The sequence below is a fragment of the Malaclemys terrapin genome, chromosome 4, assembly GCF_027887155.1.
Source record: "Malaclemys terrapin pileata isolate rMalTer1 chromosome 4, rMalTer1.hap1, whole genome shotgun sequence".
In the NCBI taxonomy this organism is placed as follows: domain Eukaryota; kingdom Metazoa; phylum Chordata; order Testudines; family Emydidae; genus Malaclemys; species Malaclemys terrapin.
In genome coordinates this window covers 83,727,594-83,745,420 of record NC_071508.1, presented here as the reverse complement: position 1 = coordinate 83,745,420, position 17,827 = coordinate 83,727,594, and the positions used below count along the sequence as shown (strand labels likewise).

Sequence of the window (17,827 nt, the reverse complement as noted above, 5' to 3'; positions counted from 1 at the left end):
CTCCAAGCCTCCTAACCTCCATCCTGACCCTAAACAGATCTGGTGCTTTCTTGAAGGCTCCTAACCTCGATTCTTGAAATATAATTGTTGCCTTTGCTTGACTTCCAGCTTGCATCCCATTCTCACTAACTGAATTAGGGTCTTTTCTCCTGACTGTCAGCTTTCATCTCCTTTTATTGAGTCAGCACTCTCTCCCTAGCGTCATCGTTTCCCTGGCTTTCTACTTTACAATAATATCTCTTCTGGCCAAGTATTATATCCATTGTTTTATCCTGATCATTGTAAATTCCACTTCAACTGCTTCTAATACAAAGCACAAAGTATTTTTTCACATGTAGTCAGCCACCTATGCATCAATTTTATACAGCAAGATTGAAAAATACCTACATCCCATTTTGGATAGGTAATATAATGCAATAAGGGGGCAATCTTTATCTTTTCTCCAAACTGCAGAGAAGTTCAGACACAGGAGAAAGATGCACTAGTGAGTCAAGATTTGGGAAACTCAGAAAAGTCACAAAGCCAGTATCCACAGGGATTTGCTATGCATCCTTGTGCAGCAGGGTTTGTGAGCATGGTAAGGCAGTGACAGGCTGTAGCAGATGGATCAGGGTCTACTGGCCATAGAAGTGGAATGTCTTCCTTATCCTTCCCAAAACAACTCCCCAGTATCAAGCACTATTACTTGGGTTTGGAAAAGTGTAGAGGAAAATTTAGCCCTAAGAAAGGAACCAAGAGTAACCAATAATATGATATCATAAGTAAGGGGCACAAACTAGTCAATTATAGTTTGTTGTAAGCAATGGAACCAGAATAGCCATTAATATTGTACAGTAAAAAAGATACTCAGACTACCTGCTGGCAGCTTCAGCAGCTCATGTGATATTATGAATAGATGTGGCCAGAGTTAGTTACATTGCATCACAAACACAATGGCTAGCATCTTTTCTTTAAGGGGGAGATTCTACCTAAGACTTCAGTGAGAATGAACTAGAACAAATGACTCTCAGGAAACAATAAACAAACTTTCATATATGAAGCAACTGAACAGGGTTAAACAATGAAATGTAAGAAATGGAAAGAGGTTTGGAATGTGGATAATATCATAATAAAAGTAGTAATTTAGAATTATATACATCATGCTTAGATAATCATATTACTAAATATATGGGACAGAGTTAGGCTTTAATGGAAAAAGATCAGTCAGATCACAAGATGTGATAATGGGCACAAATGGTCTGACTGAAGGTTTTATAAAGTATTTATTTTCTTGCCCACTATCAACAAGAGTTTCACAATTTGAGAAGGAAAGAACAGTCCCTGTGAGCACAACCACAAGTGCCTAATTAGCAGGAAACATTTTAACACATGAATTATTTTAGTATAATATTTATAGGGATTAATAAAGGCAGGGCGATTAATGACCTACAGCTGAGATGCTAATATTTCCTTGAACACAAATAGAAGCAAACTACTGTCTGTTCCCTGCCTAATCCCTCTCCTCACTGTGGTGGGAAGAGAGTTCTGATGGGGCAAAGTGAAGGATTACATGAGAAAACAACAGTCTGATGCTGGAATTCTCCCCAAGCCCCAAAATAACAACAAAATGCACAACTGAGGAGACATTTTGTTAACGGGTTTGGTTCAAAATGTTTCATTTCTGTATTTTGTTTACTTTTCAAGTAAACTTTTGCCTCCTAGTCCTTATCTTTTTAATCTTCCCTCATATGGAAGTCTTCTATGTCTCTGTTCTTTTTTGCTTCCTTTCTCTAGATTGTTTCTGTTATATCCTTTTTGAGAAGGTGTGACAAGAACTGAACACGGGACAAGTGTGACATTTAATTACTTAGCAGGTTTTTTAGTATTATTCTCTATGTTTTTCTTAACATGATGTAATATCTTGTTCACATCTTTGGCCACTGCTGTGCAATGAGCAGATGTTTTGATTGAACTATCCACAATGATGTTTAGAACAAAGATCCAAAAGACCAGTTCAAGATGAGAAGTCCAGCAATATGGTCTTTGTGGTAAACATCTTGTTCTTCCCCTTTAACTGTAAGAATCCTATCAAAGAGCTTTTAAAGTCAATATATATAAAAATGAAATAGATGGATTACTTTGCATGTATTGTACCTGGTACTAAAATAAGAGAATAGTAAGTGAGGAGTAAACAGATTGTAGGATAGATTGTACTTGAATACATAAGAGTAACAAATAATGCTAATCCCAATCATAGAAATTAGAGAAGGAAAACTCTTGTCCATTCCCCTTGCTAGTACAGATTGTTCCCTATAACATAGTTTTCAGTGCTTTCTCTAATCCAGTTGTAAAAGAGCAAAATAAAGAGGTTTCTAACATTTCCCATGAGAGACTATTCACAGACTACCAGGAAAGGTTTCCTGATACGCAGTCCACATTTTCTTTTAATTTCATCCATTACTGTTTACAGTGTCCTAGCTAATGACTATATATATCATGTTGAGGCTGCACAATCTACCAGGTAGAGCATACTAGGTAAAACACCTCTAGTGCTGTCCACTGTAGCTGGTATTGCTCTCTGAAGCACCAAGATTCCAATATGAGGAATCACTACATTTTGGGTTAAGCCCTAAGAATGCATTGTGCACCAGGGCCCAGGGAACCTGACTGCAGGGCTTCGGCGTGGCTCAGCAGGGGAGGGTGCCTAGGGGATGGAGCAATCCCGCGATCCCTGGGGGCAGGACCCAGGGCAGGGGGCCGGGTGAAAAAGGTGCTAAGCCCCTGCGCCTGGGGGGTTGCTGTAGAGCCTGCAGGATTGGGGCATGAACAGGCTGGAAATCGCTTCCCCTCCACACCATTCCATAGCTTAGCTGAGGGGCAGAGAGGCTTCCCTGGGCCAGTGCTGTGTGGAGTTTTGGCACATTCAGGGCTCGGTGCCTCCTGGTCAGTGCCTCTTGGGCTTTCCTGGGGTGTCAGCCCAGCCAGAGGCAGTGGGGGAAGGAAGGAGCCTGCCAGCCAGGCTGTTGATGAGCTGAGTGCACCAACCAGGGGCTGTTTCTCCGTACAGCGCTGAGAGTGGGGCACGCCTCACCGGGGGGGGGGGGGGGGAGAATATGGAGGAGCAGCGGTGCTGGATGGGGGGTGGGGGGGGGCGGGGCAAACCAGAGAGAGGACAGGGAGAGGCGGAGCATGTAAAAGGCCGATGGATGGGCAGCAGAAGCAAAACATAACTGGCTCATTCCAGGCGCCTGTTTGCACTTAGCAACCACTGCAACTCACAGCGCGCAGCCAGTGCCGGGTGGAAACGGGATGGGGGGCAGGACCCTGCTGGCCAAGAACCAGCACGCAGCAGGGTCTGCACTGACAGACCAGCAGAGGGAGCGGCTGGCCCCATGTGCTGCATCTTTGCCCCACCACCAGCCTTGCACACACACCCCTATCATTGGCCACTGGACCCCCCACTCACCACTGGTGGGCAAGCGGCTGACGAGCAGGGATCTGGCCAGCAGCAGGACCCGCCAGTACTGGGAGTGGGGGGAAAGATGGAAAAAATGGGACATGGGACACCTGCAGGAGAGCTTAAATAAGGGACTGTCCCTTTAAAAATGGGACATCTGGTCACCTTGAGTATGTCCCCCTCCACATTTGATTGCAGGAAAAGAAAGAACCCCTGGCAGCAAGACCCTGTAGCCCAGCAGTTTGATTCAAACTCTCCTGCACAATAGAACATCCACTAGATTTGATGCTCCAGAAAGCACAGCCAGGATTCAGAAGCACAGTGCACTCTTAGCAGGGCCGGCTCCAGGCACCAGCAAAGGAAGCAGGTGCTTGGGACGGCCAATGGAGAGGGGCAGCACATCCGGGTCTTTGGCGGCAATTCAGCGGCGGGTCCCTCAGTCCCTCTCGGAGGGAAGGACCCGCCGCCGAATTGCCACCGAAGAATGAAGCAGCGTGGTAGAGCTGCCGCCGAAGTGTCGCCAATTGCGGCTTAATCTTTATGTATTTATTTTTTTGCTTCACCACTTGGGCAGCAAAAAAGCTGGAGCCGGCCCTGACTCTTAGGGCACAAATACCAGGATAGCCTCAGATAGCAAGTAAGTATGAATGGAGGCAAAACTTACCCAAAATGACTGCTTCCAGACAACAGTGGCCATTTTTAGTTATTCTTTTATTCATGTATGTGAATACCTCAGAATAAATACTATAAATACCTCGGAATTTCAGGTTTTCACATAAGAAACAAATACAAGCAAAATAGCCCTGATTCTCCATTGCACTGCATCTTGTGTAGTCGTCTGCACCTGTGCTATGTGATTGCAAAGAGGGAGTGAGACACAACCAAATAAAACAGTAGCATTTTAAGAACAGGAGTACTTGTGGCACCTTAGAGACTAAGGTGCCACAAGTACTCCTGTTCTTTTTGCGGATACAGACTAACACGGCTGCTACTCTGAAAGTAGCATTTTACACCATTTTGCATTCCTGCAAGAGGCTGCACAAGGTGTAAACCAGTGAAAAATCAAGCCCAATATTTTAATCTCCCTAATTCCAAAACAACGTCACCACTTAAAGAATGTGGCTAATCACCAGTGATTTGCACTGCAAGGGTTGAAGGTTTCAACAAGCACATTAAATCCTGTGCTAATCTACACATTTTATAAGTGAACATTGCAAGATCCTATCCCTTTTTCTATAATGTGCAAGCTTTTACGCAGGGTTTCACTCCAACATCCTCCCCCCAACTCAATTATTTATATTCTAATCCCTAAACATTCAGAGATATGTGGAGATTTTAGCCTGACAACTGACACTGACTTTTGCAGTACACAAAATTTGCAGTGTGCATCTTGATTAGAATCCCATCCATCACTGTGTTTTCCTGCAGGCACACAACTCTTTATGCATAAACAAAGAACTCACCTAGGGTCCCCCTTTTGTCTTTGCTATTTCAGTAAAATGCAATCATTAACATAACTCTGAAGTGCACAGTGAACTCAGTTTTATGTTTTTCCTTTATTCATGTCATAGCTATGAACGTTATATCATGAAAGTATCAACATATATCCATATGTACAAGTGTCATTTTCCCATTGCATTGAAGGGTGTCGTTTCCATTTTTAAGTAGTTGTTTTCTCCATATTTCTTGATTTTGCATAGTAGTTATTGTAATAGTCCCTCCATGCATTCATTTTTCCTCTCTCTGCAAAAACTATCACTTGAAGATAGGACTGGAGGAGTCAGATGACCTTGGAAGCTTGTGTATATACATTTCTGTCAAGTCTCATACATATTAATTGCTGGCATCTTATTATGCTAATAGTTCCTAATCTTTTTCCAGTCAACAGCATGGGTAACTTTTCTAAATACATTATTTTTCTCAGGTTTTAAACCTTTCATGACAAAGATGTATTCAGAAATTCTGGAGATAGGAACTTTAAACACTATTCATGTTATAAAAAGAAAAAATATTCTTAAGGCCAGACTACTGGATGGTTCAAGAGATTGGTAGTGGGCTGTATGGCTTTTCACTGCTAAATTGCTAGCTCAAATCCCAGGCAGATCAATAATGATTGAAAGATACTAGCACCTCCTGTCTATTTGATAGACTATTAGCAATAAGCTCTGTCTTTATACCCAAGAATCATATATGTATTTATTTCCATATAGAGAGACTGCAGAATTTTCAGCATTGCATTTTGGTACTAATACTGATCACCACATTCTGTGGAGCAGCAGCAGAGACAGGAATGCTAGGGCAGCAGCGAGCGAGTGCCTTGGGGAGCATCTCATGGCAGTTGGGCACCACGGGCAGCGCCAGCCAGAGCCAGGCTCCTTCAGGAGAGAGGCAAGAGCATGTCAGGGGTAGTTTGGAGCTGTGCTACCTGCCCTGCCTAGGGAACTCTAGCCATCCAGAGGTAGCCTAGTTCGGCTTGGGGACCAGGGCAGGAAGGGCTGCAGAAAAGCAAGCCAGCACCCTGGCTCCCACAGTGTAGAGAGCCAGGGGACCAAGTGGGCCGGGCAGTTCTCACCAGCTTCTGATCTGCTGGGTCCTGGCAGGAGGTGATGCTTTTCAAACTGTAGAGCGCACCTCCTTCTGGGTCACACCCCACAGTTTGAAAACCTTTCTGCTAAATGGAAGGCAGAAATATGGGGAGGCACATGGACATTTGCTGAGAATCAAAAAGTTAAAATTTTATAACCATTAAAACACAAATTGCCAACATCATATGTGAAAATACAAAGTATCCTTACATCAAACGCTAATAAGTTTTCAAGCAGCATTTTTCTTACTTTGCCTATCTTTGGAGAATAGAATGTGACACATGCATAATGTTTAAAATGGGGCCTCGTCCCAGAGAACAAAAGTACAGTATGGGATCTGGCTCCAACACTAATTAAAATACAAGGGAAAGTTTTTTTGTTCTCACATTTAGTTTTCCAAAAAATTCCATGGCACACCTGTTCGAGCCTGATGGCACACCACTGTGCCACATTATACCAGTTGGGAAACACTGAGGGCTGGTCTACACTGGGGGGGATCGATCTAAGATACGCAACTTCAGCTACACAAATAGCGTAGCTGAAGTCGAAGTATCTAAGACTGAATTACCTGGGGTCCACATGGTGCGGGATCGACGGCTGCGGCTCCCCCGTCGACTGCGCTACCGCCGCTCGCTCTGGTGGAGTTCCGGAGTCGACGGTGAGCGCGTTCGGGGATCAATATATCGCATCTTATTGAGACGCGATATATCGATCCCGGATAAATCGATTGCTACCCGCCGATACGGTAGGTAGTGAAGACGTACCCTGAGTTAACACATATTTCAAGGGACCATTCAAGGTGAAGTGGCCCATTCACACCCCTCCAGTCATAGGGAGGAAAGGAAGGGGGGTGGAAGCAGTTCGGAGGGTTTGTTAGTGAGTTACAGATTGTTGTTATAGTGGATTCTATATTTTAACACACTAACAACCTTGCCAGCTGCTTCCCCTCTTCCCTTCCCAGACCTGAAGAACAGTGCTGTGTAAACCTGAAAGCTTGTCTTTCTCACTAACGGAAGTTGGTCCAATAAAAGACATTACCTCTCTCACCTCGTTTCTCTAATATCCTGGGACTGACATGGCTACAACAACACTGCATATATTAACCCATGATTGTCAATTAAGCCAACAACAGCAACAACACAGGTAGCAGGGGAACCATTCTTTTTGCTTTTGTGTAGAAATAAGTCAATTATAACCACATTACTCTTTCAGTATTAGCCTGGAAATGACCAATTATCTACTCATGGGATATGCAGTCTTCTTCCCACTTTTATTTTCTCGGGTTACCATGGAATAAAAATCTTATTTATAGAAGTCAAATTAAATCAATTACAGGCCAGAAAAATAGGGTATCTCATGCTTTTATCTTTCAGTGTACATGAAACATTCAAATCTTTGTAGTTTTTTTTCTAATTTGAGCAGAGGATTGTGAATATTTTAAATACAATAGGAAAACAGAGGTAGGAATTATTAGCTTGCTTTTTAATGTACCAGGGAAAGTTGTGGTAAAGCAAACAAAACTATTTATCAAAGGGGCAAAAATAAAATAAGCAACCGGGCTGGTTGAGGATTCTAACCTAGGCAAAAAATGGTACTATAAATATTCATAATCTGGTATTCTGTATCTTTCAACCTCCTCATATTAACAGGCTCACAGAACTGATTAAAGATTTGAAAGATATTTTCATCATCACATCCTGTGCAGACATTACCAACTTTCTCACATATCCAAAGAGAAAAGATCTGTGACCATATCAACGTCTCATCCTCAAACAACTTCACTGGCTATCCAAAAGTCAGGATGCTGTTAAAAATTGCCCCTGTGGATTTACTCCAACTGACCTCATAGATTTTGATTAATGGATTCATATGATTGGCCATCATCAAGGCCAGAAAGGACCATTATATCATCTAGTCTGACTTGTATGTCACAGGCCATTAAATTTCACCCACTTATTTCTTCATTGATCCCAATTATTTCTGTTTGGTTAGAGCATATCTTCCTGAAAGGCATCCAGTCATGATATGAAGACACCAAGAGATGGAGACTCCACCAGTCCTGTTGGCAGTTTATTTTGATGATTAATCACCTTCACTGTTAATTTTAATTTGTATGGTTTCACTTTTTAGCTACTGGTTCTTGCGGTGTCGTTCTCCACTAGATTAAAGAGCACTTTAGTACCCAGTATTCTCTCTCTGTGGAGGTACTAATACACTGTACCCAAGTCACTTCTCAATCTTCTTTTGGCTAAGCTAAACAGATTGAGCTTTTTAAGTTTGACTTTACAAGTTATTTTCTCCAGCCTTGGAATCATTTTTGTGCCTTTCTTCTGCACCCTCTCCAAATTTTCAACATCCTTTTTAAAAATGGACACCACAACTCTACATGGTATGTATACAGCATTGATGAGACAGATACTGGAATAAGTAAAATCACCTCAGTATTCTTACTTACTACGCCCTTGTTTATTTGTCATATTCAGACTTGTCCATGTCTGGAAATCTGTAGAGAAGCTACTTGGAGTCAAATGCACACCCTTCTATAGCCTTACTCTCTCAATCTGGCCTCTCAGTCAGATATTCAGTTTGGGAGGGCAGTTTTACAATTGCTGTTTAACTGCAAGTTTTCAGCTTGCCTTCCTGGGGTTTTATTGCTTGCTAAATTCCCAGCAGCAAGAATACATGAGCCCATCTTGAAGAAGAAAGGTTGTTTACCAGTAACTGGAGTTCTTCAAGAGTATTGTCTCTGCATATTCATTTTACCCTCAGACCTTTCCCTCTTCCTCAGAGTCCTGCCACTCTCTGGTCAATGGAACGGAAGCAGAACCTCCCTCCCCAATCCCATATCCTGCTACAGCTGCTTTGGAGCTCATAGGTGTCCCCAGTGCAGTGTCTGCTGCTGCTCTGATGGCGGCAGGGCAAGGTTTTTTAGATGTTCAGTGATTCTGGCATGCCGCCAAAATTCTCCTGAGGAACATAAATAAGAGAAGGTAAATTGTGATTTTTAAGCTTTACAATTTAGCTAAATCTGACTGGAGTTTCACAGAACAAAGAAAAGGCACTTCTTTAGCCTGAGGAAACACCTCCTGCAAAATAGCAAAATTGCTGCAAAGAATGGAGCAAAAAGGGTTGGCAAGAATTATCATGAAAAGTATTAGGTAACCTAAATATAGGGGTCACTATCAGTTCCTCATAAAAAAATCTTGCCTTACAATTTTTTAAAAAGAATTACAAAATTGGTGGACTAGAGGAACACAGTATACATATCATATTTGGATTTTTGATACAGTATATATAAAGTTTTTGATCAGTATCTCAAACTCCTAATTGAATTTAATAAAAAAAAAACAAAAACAAAAAACAGAAAATTAGCTTGGATAAAAATCTATTCATATGGATTGAAAACTGTCTACCAGTACTGATAATTACTGATGGGCTATAACAGGGTACTGTACGCATTAGGATTAATCTTTGTAACAGGATTGTCTGTGCCCTTTAAGGTAGTAATCATTTGCAGCAAAGTGACCATGTTTGCAAGCTTGAGCCCTTTAAGGGCAGGCATGAGGAGGGATGTACTTTGTTGGGGGATCTGGTTAACTGTTGCTCCCTAAGGGCCAAGTGACAGTCATGTGACCAGCTGTGATATATAAGGGAAGCCTGTAGATCAGTCACAAGAGGGACATTCAAAAAGAGTGGAATAGTTGGCTACAGCGAGTGAGAAATTTTGGAGAGAGGCAGGAGAATTTTGTCTTTTTTTTAAGGTATGCAGGAACATATATGTTTGCTATTTTAGGTGTATTTTGCAAGATAGTGTATAACAAAGAACGTGCATGGAAGTGGGGGGAGTACATAGAGCATATGTCTATACTAACACTTTTAACCTTAAGTTATTTCATTGCCATAAGCAAAATATGTTTTTATATCAGAATGAATGATCTACAACAAATTATCATGTCAATGTTTTAAAATAATTTCTAAAAAGTCTAAGGCAAAATATAATTAATTTTCTGTTAAGATTCTATCTGCATATCAATTAAATAAAACATTATTATCTTGCAGTTCTAGAAAAAAAGGATTTCAAGGCTGGAAATGTAAAACTGAGGTTCCATAAATAACCTTAACTCTCAACCATCCCCTGACACCAAGCCACCATAAAGCCAAATAACAATTTCACATCACATTTCTAATATGCACCTAAACCCTAGTATCCCAGTGAACACAGTAAAGATATCAACAACTAGAGTTATATGATTATCTCAGCAATGCAATTCCTAGCTTTTGGCCCCAGTTCACACTGGAAATATCATCAACTACCAGACTGTAGATACAGAACTACCACCCTCACCACCATCATTCAGGAACACCTACAAAGACAGACTGCTTCAAATTTAACCACCCAGTGGCAGTAAGAAACACCTAACCTCTGATCTCTCTATATACAGTCCATAATTACTATCTCATTGCCACTATTCCTTATAAGGCTATGAGCACAATCTTCATCCTTCAAAATATATACTGTTTGGGTTACCTCTGATAATTGCAATGACCTGATGTGATTAAGATACTGCTCCAAAAAATATGTGGACCATAGGTGGGATACAATGTGACAGTAAAGGTTGTTTGTGAACCTTAATTATGAATTTCCTATGTCACAAACTTTTATTTTTAATAACTCCAATATTCTAGTAAAATTATTTTAATTTAGTTGAGATTTATTTACAAAATTAAATACATCTTAACAACTGTTTTTTTCTATTATGCATTTGCCTTCCAGTAATCTTCAAAGGAAAATAATTAATTCTGGGGCTAAGTACTCTTTTTTTAAACATGCTGATATCACTTAAATGCTATCAGTATGTTTAGTTCTTTGCCTAAAAGAACCCTTAGAAATGACAATATTATGGAGGTGATGGACACAATTTCATAGTTAAGGCAGTTTCATTTTGCAATTAAAGCAGGGATTCAGCCTTTTTTTTATATATATGAAAAATACAATGTATCCTTCCCAAATTTATAGCTGTTCCTCTTTGAGTATAGAATTTTCTGAGAATTTATAAGTAAATGTTAAGTATCAGGGGGTAGCCATGTTAGTCTGTATCCACAAAAACAACAAGGAGTCCGGTGGCACTTTAAAGACTAACAGATTTATTTGGGCATAAGCTTACATGAGTGAAAAACCTCACTTCTTCAGATGCATGGAGTAAATAAATGTTAGTTTGAGTTAAAATTAATTAAAAACTGGGCCCTTTGAGAAATGTAAGGCAGTCTTTTCTTTTTTCATAGAATCATAGGAAAGAAAGGGACCTCGAGAGGTCACCGAGTCCAGTACCCTGCACTCATGGGCAGGACTAAGTATTATCTAGACCATCCCTGATAGAGGTATGTCTAAACTACTCTTAAAAATCTCCAATGATGGAGCTTCTATAACCCCCTCTCCCCCCGTGGCAACTTATTGCAGTGCTTAACCATTCTGACATTAGTTAGTTTTTCCTAATGCCCAACCTAAACCGCACTTGCTGCAATTTAAGTCCATTGCTTCTTGTCCTATCCTCAGAGGTTAAGAAAAAAAATTTTGTCTCCCTCCTCCTTGTAACCATCTTTTATGTATTTGAATACTGTTATCATGTCCCCTCTCAATCTTCTTGTCTCCAGATTAAGCAAACCCAATTTTTTCGATCTTCCCTCCTGGGTCATGTTTTCTAGACCTTTAATCATTTTTGTTGCTCTTCTCTGGACTTTCTTCAGTTTCTCCATGTCTTTCATGAAATGTGGTGCCCAGAACTGGACACAATACTCAAGTTGAGGCCTAATCAGCACAGAGTAGAGCAGAAGAATTACTTTTCGTGTCTTTCTTACAACACTCCTGCTTATACATCCCAGAATGTTTGCTTTTATTTGCAACAGTGTTACCCTGTTGACTCATATTTACCTTGTGAGACATTATGACCCCCAGATCCCTTTCTGCAGTACTCCTTCCTAGGCAGTCATTTCCCATTTTGTATGTGTGCAACTGATTGTTCCTTCCTAAATGGAGTACTTTTTTATTTATCCTTATCGATTTTTTCCCAAACGATTTTTAATAACAATAATGCAGATACTTAAAACTTTACATATAGTTATAATCAAGCGAAATCTTGTGAATAAGTTATGTTAGAAGAAATTAAGTTGCAATCATTCTAAGTTGTTAATGATTTTTGTATCTAGTTGTCATGATTATATAGGATCAGGGAAAGTCAGTTCAACATCTCCAATAAAGGGCCATTGTGGCCTCAGCGATAACTCAATCAATCGTCATTGCCATTCTATAACTAATTTAAATGTAATAATTCTTTTGGTTTTAATGACTCTGTGGTATGAGGGAGACTGCACATTTGTGTGAAGAGTTTTCATTGATAGATTACTTGGCACAATTGCCACTGCCCTTTGAGGTTCCATAGCTCATTGTGGGCGACATTGCTTGAAAGGCTCCATGTGACTCTGCTGCCTCTACTCCACTGTGCACCAAGGCAGTATTGCCTAGGGAACTAGGCAGGAGCAGAGGTTAAGCCCTTAAAGTTCAGCAATATCAGAACCTGGGAATTGGGCTCTCCCCTGCCCATCCTTTCGCAAAGAGTTGTTATCTGTAATACAGTCCTCTAAACCGATAAGTCAATTGCAAAATGATGGCCAGATTCAGCTGTACATTTTGGCTACTTTGTGGTGCTCTGGCAATGCAAATCAGGTGCAACTGGCCAGCATGCTCTGGTTACTTTGCAGTGCTCTCATGTCCCAGTGAATCTGCCTTAAAAGTTTTAAGAAAATATTTAAGTTGATACTACATATCTTTGAATCATCAGAAATATCACGTAACAGTCTCTTTGGGTTTCTTGTTTTGTTTTTTGTAAAGGTAATTAAAAATGTCAGAAAACCAAACAAAAAAAAAAAAAAAAAAAGGAAATTTCCAGACAAACAACTATGTTAAGATGGAGTTGAAGTTGAGAGTACTTAACATCTATTTAAGAGTAAAAAGCATTATGGAGATGTTATAATCAGTCCAAAATCAAGTGTTTCAAACCCAGGAAATTCAGAGTTAAGTTAGTACTTGAAAGAAATTCAAACATGCTAAATTACAGAACTACATATTTAAGGCACTTAAGCAACCTTAATTCTGTTCTCTAGTGACACTGTGAAGGGAAAAAGTGCAACCTCTCTCCCAGCCGCCGGTGATTTAAAATATCAAGTTAATTTTACTCTAACACTAAAATACCTTAATCATAATCATATAGTTATTGCATGGTGTCACTAGAATGCAGAGTTAAAGGGTTTTTTTTGTTGCCTTTATTGTGACTTTCTTACCTTATCGTATTTGGATGTCTTTTAAATGTAACCTTAACTCTGAATTTCTTGGGTTTGTAATGCTTGGTCTTGAGTCAATTACCACTTCTCTGTAATGTTTTTCCCTTTAAATTACTGAACTATACTCTCAACCCTAACTCTATTTTAATCTCCATTTCTGTCTGGGAATTATATTGTATGATTCAAAACACGGGAGTAGATTGTGGTTTTACCATATGCCCCAAGCAAGAGCCAGTATGTAGCTGCGCTCTCCTGGGAGTAGAAGAGAAACCACATCATGAATGTCATAGTATAGTTTCTGATTCCCCACTTTCTCCAGGAGAGAAGGAAACTGTGCCAGCTTTTTACCTGGTGCAGATTCCTTCCACCTCTGCTTCTCAACACAGCGAAGCAGGCATAGTGTCAAAGTTCTGGTCAACAGTGTAGGAAGGGCAGTACCAGTCTTGCAGAGGTTTCTCTTCCCTCCATACCACACATACTGTGACCTGTAAGGTGTGTACCCAATATTGGAGAATAAAAGGGATGTCTTATATCTCCTTTCTCCCTTTTGCAGGCACATAGTGCAGGTCACATTGTGCTCTCTATTAGCACTAGGGTAACTGTATAGTAGAATAATTAAGCATAGTGTTTAGGAACATTACTCCCGAATACTATAGTATTTAGTATTTTTTATTTTTGTATGAGGGATGGAACTCTATTCTATACAATGGCAAGTTTTAGTCAAAAAGCCTTTTTTTTTTTTTTGGTCCTCTGAAGACAAGGGTTCACAATGTAAGCTATGAGAGACATTCATCTGTACTTGTTCCCTACTGCTGCTACTGCTCCTTTGCTGGGTATCACCCAGTCTGTCCAGAGATACTGCACAATCAGGTCAATGAAGGAAATTTCTAGAAGTTAGGAAGTTTATGTGCTAAAGGGCAGACTGTTGTGCATCCAGGATATCTCACCTCTGGAGTGACGTCTCGTGGTGCAAACCCTGTTCCTCCAGTTGTCAAAATCAAGTTAAGTTCCTTTTCATCACACCAGTCTATCAGTGTCTCCTGAAAGAGAATATCAGCATTGTCAGATTTGGCATATAATGTTAATACTGAAATCTGAAAAATGCCTAAGGCTTAAAAATCTTCAAGTAACAATAATTAAACTCAGATTCATATATTCAATGAAGAGAATTTTTAAGACATTCCACATGACAATTTATATGGATACTTTTCTCTCTCTCTCTTTTCTCTCTCTCTCTTTATGACCAATATATGACAGAGTAATTTGGGCACAAATACCAATGTGTTTTGGAAATGAAAATGGATATTGATTCTCAATGAAAATTGAGAATTCTTCCCGAGTCCCAAACGAAAAATAAAAAATTGTAATTTTAACACTTTAATAACTTTTTATTACAATACTGAACTACACACACACATTCCAACATAGGTCTGAATACACACATAGACCTCAAGGGTATTTATAGGCTCTTAACTTCCATTGATTTCAATAGAAGTTAGGAATCTAGATACCTTTTATAATCTGGGCCTAAATTCCCCAGCATATGTCAATATACTATATATATATATATATATATATATATATTCCTCGCGGTGATCGTGGTTTCCATGCTCTAATTTCAACATTTCAACTGGAATGGCCTGATGATTATCAGAGCAACACTTTCTGTAAGCTTCTTGGTGGAAAGATTCAAGAATACAAATTAAGTGAATGCTGTATGCCTAAAACAGCAGCAGAAACGTGATCACTGCTTCTCGCTCACCTTTTCTCTGCTCCCTACTACACATCAGCACTTTCAAGGACCCAGTAGAGTATGGTTCCCAGACTGGACTGAGAAAACTCATAGCTCCATGATGAAAATTCAATACTGACTTTTGGCACTGGATGAAAATTTAATTAAAAAAAAAACAGAATTTGTATTTTCTATCAAAACTGCATTTTAAACCAACACATGGACTGTATCACAAACTCAGGTACAAGCAGGAAATGCACATGGTTCAGGCATGACCATACTGTATGTCCTTCAAAACCTACAATAGGCACAGCAGGGAGCAAAATGAAGCCTTTAACATGGTGTCTTCTTAGAACTAGGTATTACATGACATGTTTCATGGGGTGTTCCCATCTAAACTGGTCTTTATAGGTTTGTATTGTCCCTTTAATAAAAATTGTTAGTTTTTTAAAGTGAATTTCTAGACCAGCAGAGATGGTTTTATTTGTTAACAAATATTATTCAGATATTTCTTCTCAAATTAAGTTGGACTGGGGGGCCAGTACTTAGTAATAAATTCAGATGCTGCTACAGCAATCACACCAGACTTCTATGCAAGAACTGGCAAAATATCTCCCCTCCCCCTTATAAATAACATTATGCATCTATTTATCTTCAGTATAACTAATGTGCCCATCATCATAATATCTAGAAACCATTCAGACTAGCATTTCATTTAGTCAGATATCCCTACCCTAGCAGTTGGACTTGATTCTTCAGAAAAAGGTGAATGCATTGTCATTTTTCTATAATGGTATATGCGGAAAGGAAGAACTATTTTTTGTGACTGCTGGCAACAGATAAGGTGATGACTTGAAACATGAGATTAGATGTGAATACTGTCTTGAGTTTGAAAAAGGCTAAAAGAGTATTGATGGTCATGAAACTAACCATAATGTTTTGAAAGAATGCCATCAATTTAGCTTAAGCCCCAGATGTACGTTTAATATAACTTTATTAAAAAAGGATTTTACAAATCCTATGGCAATTTTTTCATTAAACTTCTTTCCCCCCAATTAAATGAAAATAGTTTTATTTGAACCTTTCCCTGTAATACTGGAAACCCAAATACAACATTACCATTAGAGCTGACTGGAAAAGTTCAGCAAAACATTTTCTCATCAAAATTTGCCTATTTGTCAAAATTGAAAAATTTTGCAGAGATGTTTCGATTTCACCAGAGTTCCAGTAGAACCCAGGTAAGGGTCCAATGGAATCCCACCTGCCACGCAGGTTTCGAAACCTACCTGGTTTTCTGCCAGATCTCCTGACCAGTTCCTCAGCAGCCAGGCAGACTGCCTCAAAGTTGGTAACTCTACAGTTTCCAGGGTCTAAGGTAGCCTGCCATGTGGACTGCCTCTGATACCATTCCAAATCAGAAGGAAACCAAATTACAAAAGAATTAAATCCTCCACAAAATGGAATTACCTTTCTCTTCACAGCTCTAATTGTCATGGATTTGCCTGAAAATCAGAGAGTGAAAGTGAACGATCTAGTTTCAGACCTGCAAAGTGTCATGCCCCATGCATGATCCTCCCATTTGGCAGATCCGTCAAGCCTGCCCACATCTCAGGTAAGACAGAGACAGAGAGAGACTCTCTTACACAAAACCCTTTGGCCTATAGGAAGGTACATTAGACTGGCAGCCAGGAGACCATGGATTCTGATCTCATCTCTTTGATTAAGTGCTGTTAATATTTCTGTGCAGCTCACAACCCTTATTACTGATCTAGGCCATAAGGCAGGCAACTATGATTTCTCCTGTTTTACAACCAAGATAATTGGGAGGTTGTACAAAGCTATTTCATCCCTATATTGAAAACTTCTTCCATTTTGGAGAATAAATGTGTCTGTTGGAATCCTTTTTGCTGTGAATGAGAATGTTTTTAACCTCTGAGGAACATATTCTTTCTGATTAAACCAGTCAGCTAGCGTTCATGCTGTGAGATGAAGAGTGTATGTATCAGGATGCAGGACTTGGCCACAATTCTGATGTACCAGGTCTTGTTTTAGAGATAAGTGCATCAGAGATTGAATGGAGAGATTTCAGAGATATAGGTACCAAAATTGCCTTGGACAGGCTGGGGCTATCATGATCATTTTGTCAGATTCGTGCTTGAGCTTTCTGAGAATCCTGGGTATTAACGGAATCAGGGAAAATGCGTAACAGAAGGCCTAAGGACCATGCAATCAGGAATACATTGAAAACAGATGGCTCTGACCCTTTCTGAAGCAGAAGCAAAGACACTTCCAGTTCTCTCTGATAGCAAACAGGTCTATGGTCAGGAGACTCCACTTGAGGAATATAGTTTACAGAATCACTGTCATATATGGACCACTTGTGGTCATCTACAATTTATCTGCCAAAGTGATCTACCAGTATGTTCTGTATTCCTGGTAGATGAACTTCCCTCAGTTGCCCTCGTGGCAGATGCAGAAGTTCCAAAGTCATACAGTCTCTTGACATAGTGGAGTGGATTTTGCACCATCCTGATTATTTATATAAGACACGATTGTAGTGCTATTCATCATGACTTGTATAGTAAGACCCTTGATGGCTGGGAGGAAAACTGGGCATGTTTAATAAATGGCTTTTAAATCCAGGACATTTATGTGAAGCTTTTCCTCTTGAGCAGTCCATAACCCCTGTATTTGCATTCAAATGGCATTCATCTCCAGTCTTAGATGGAAGTGTGTGTA

General features: G+C 39.9%; 1 protein-coding gene across 6 annotated transcripts in view; it reads right to left on the bottom strand.

The window, feature by feature from the left end:
- The window catches only part of GPHN (gephyrin), a 453,097-nt gene that overhangs the window by 240,083 nt on the left and 195,187 nt on the right, over window positions 1-17,827 (bottom strand). For all 6 annotated transcript variants that reach the window (XM_054026831.1, XM_054026833.1, XM_054026832.1 and 3 more), the window contains exon 3: window positions 14,304-14,396. The gene's annotated coding sequence lies outside the window, so the exon portion shown is untranslated. The remainder of the gene's footprint in view (window positions 1-14,303; window positions 14,397-17,827) is intronic.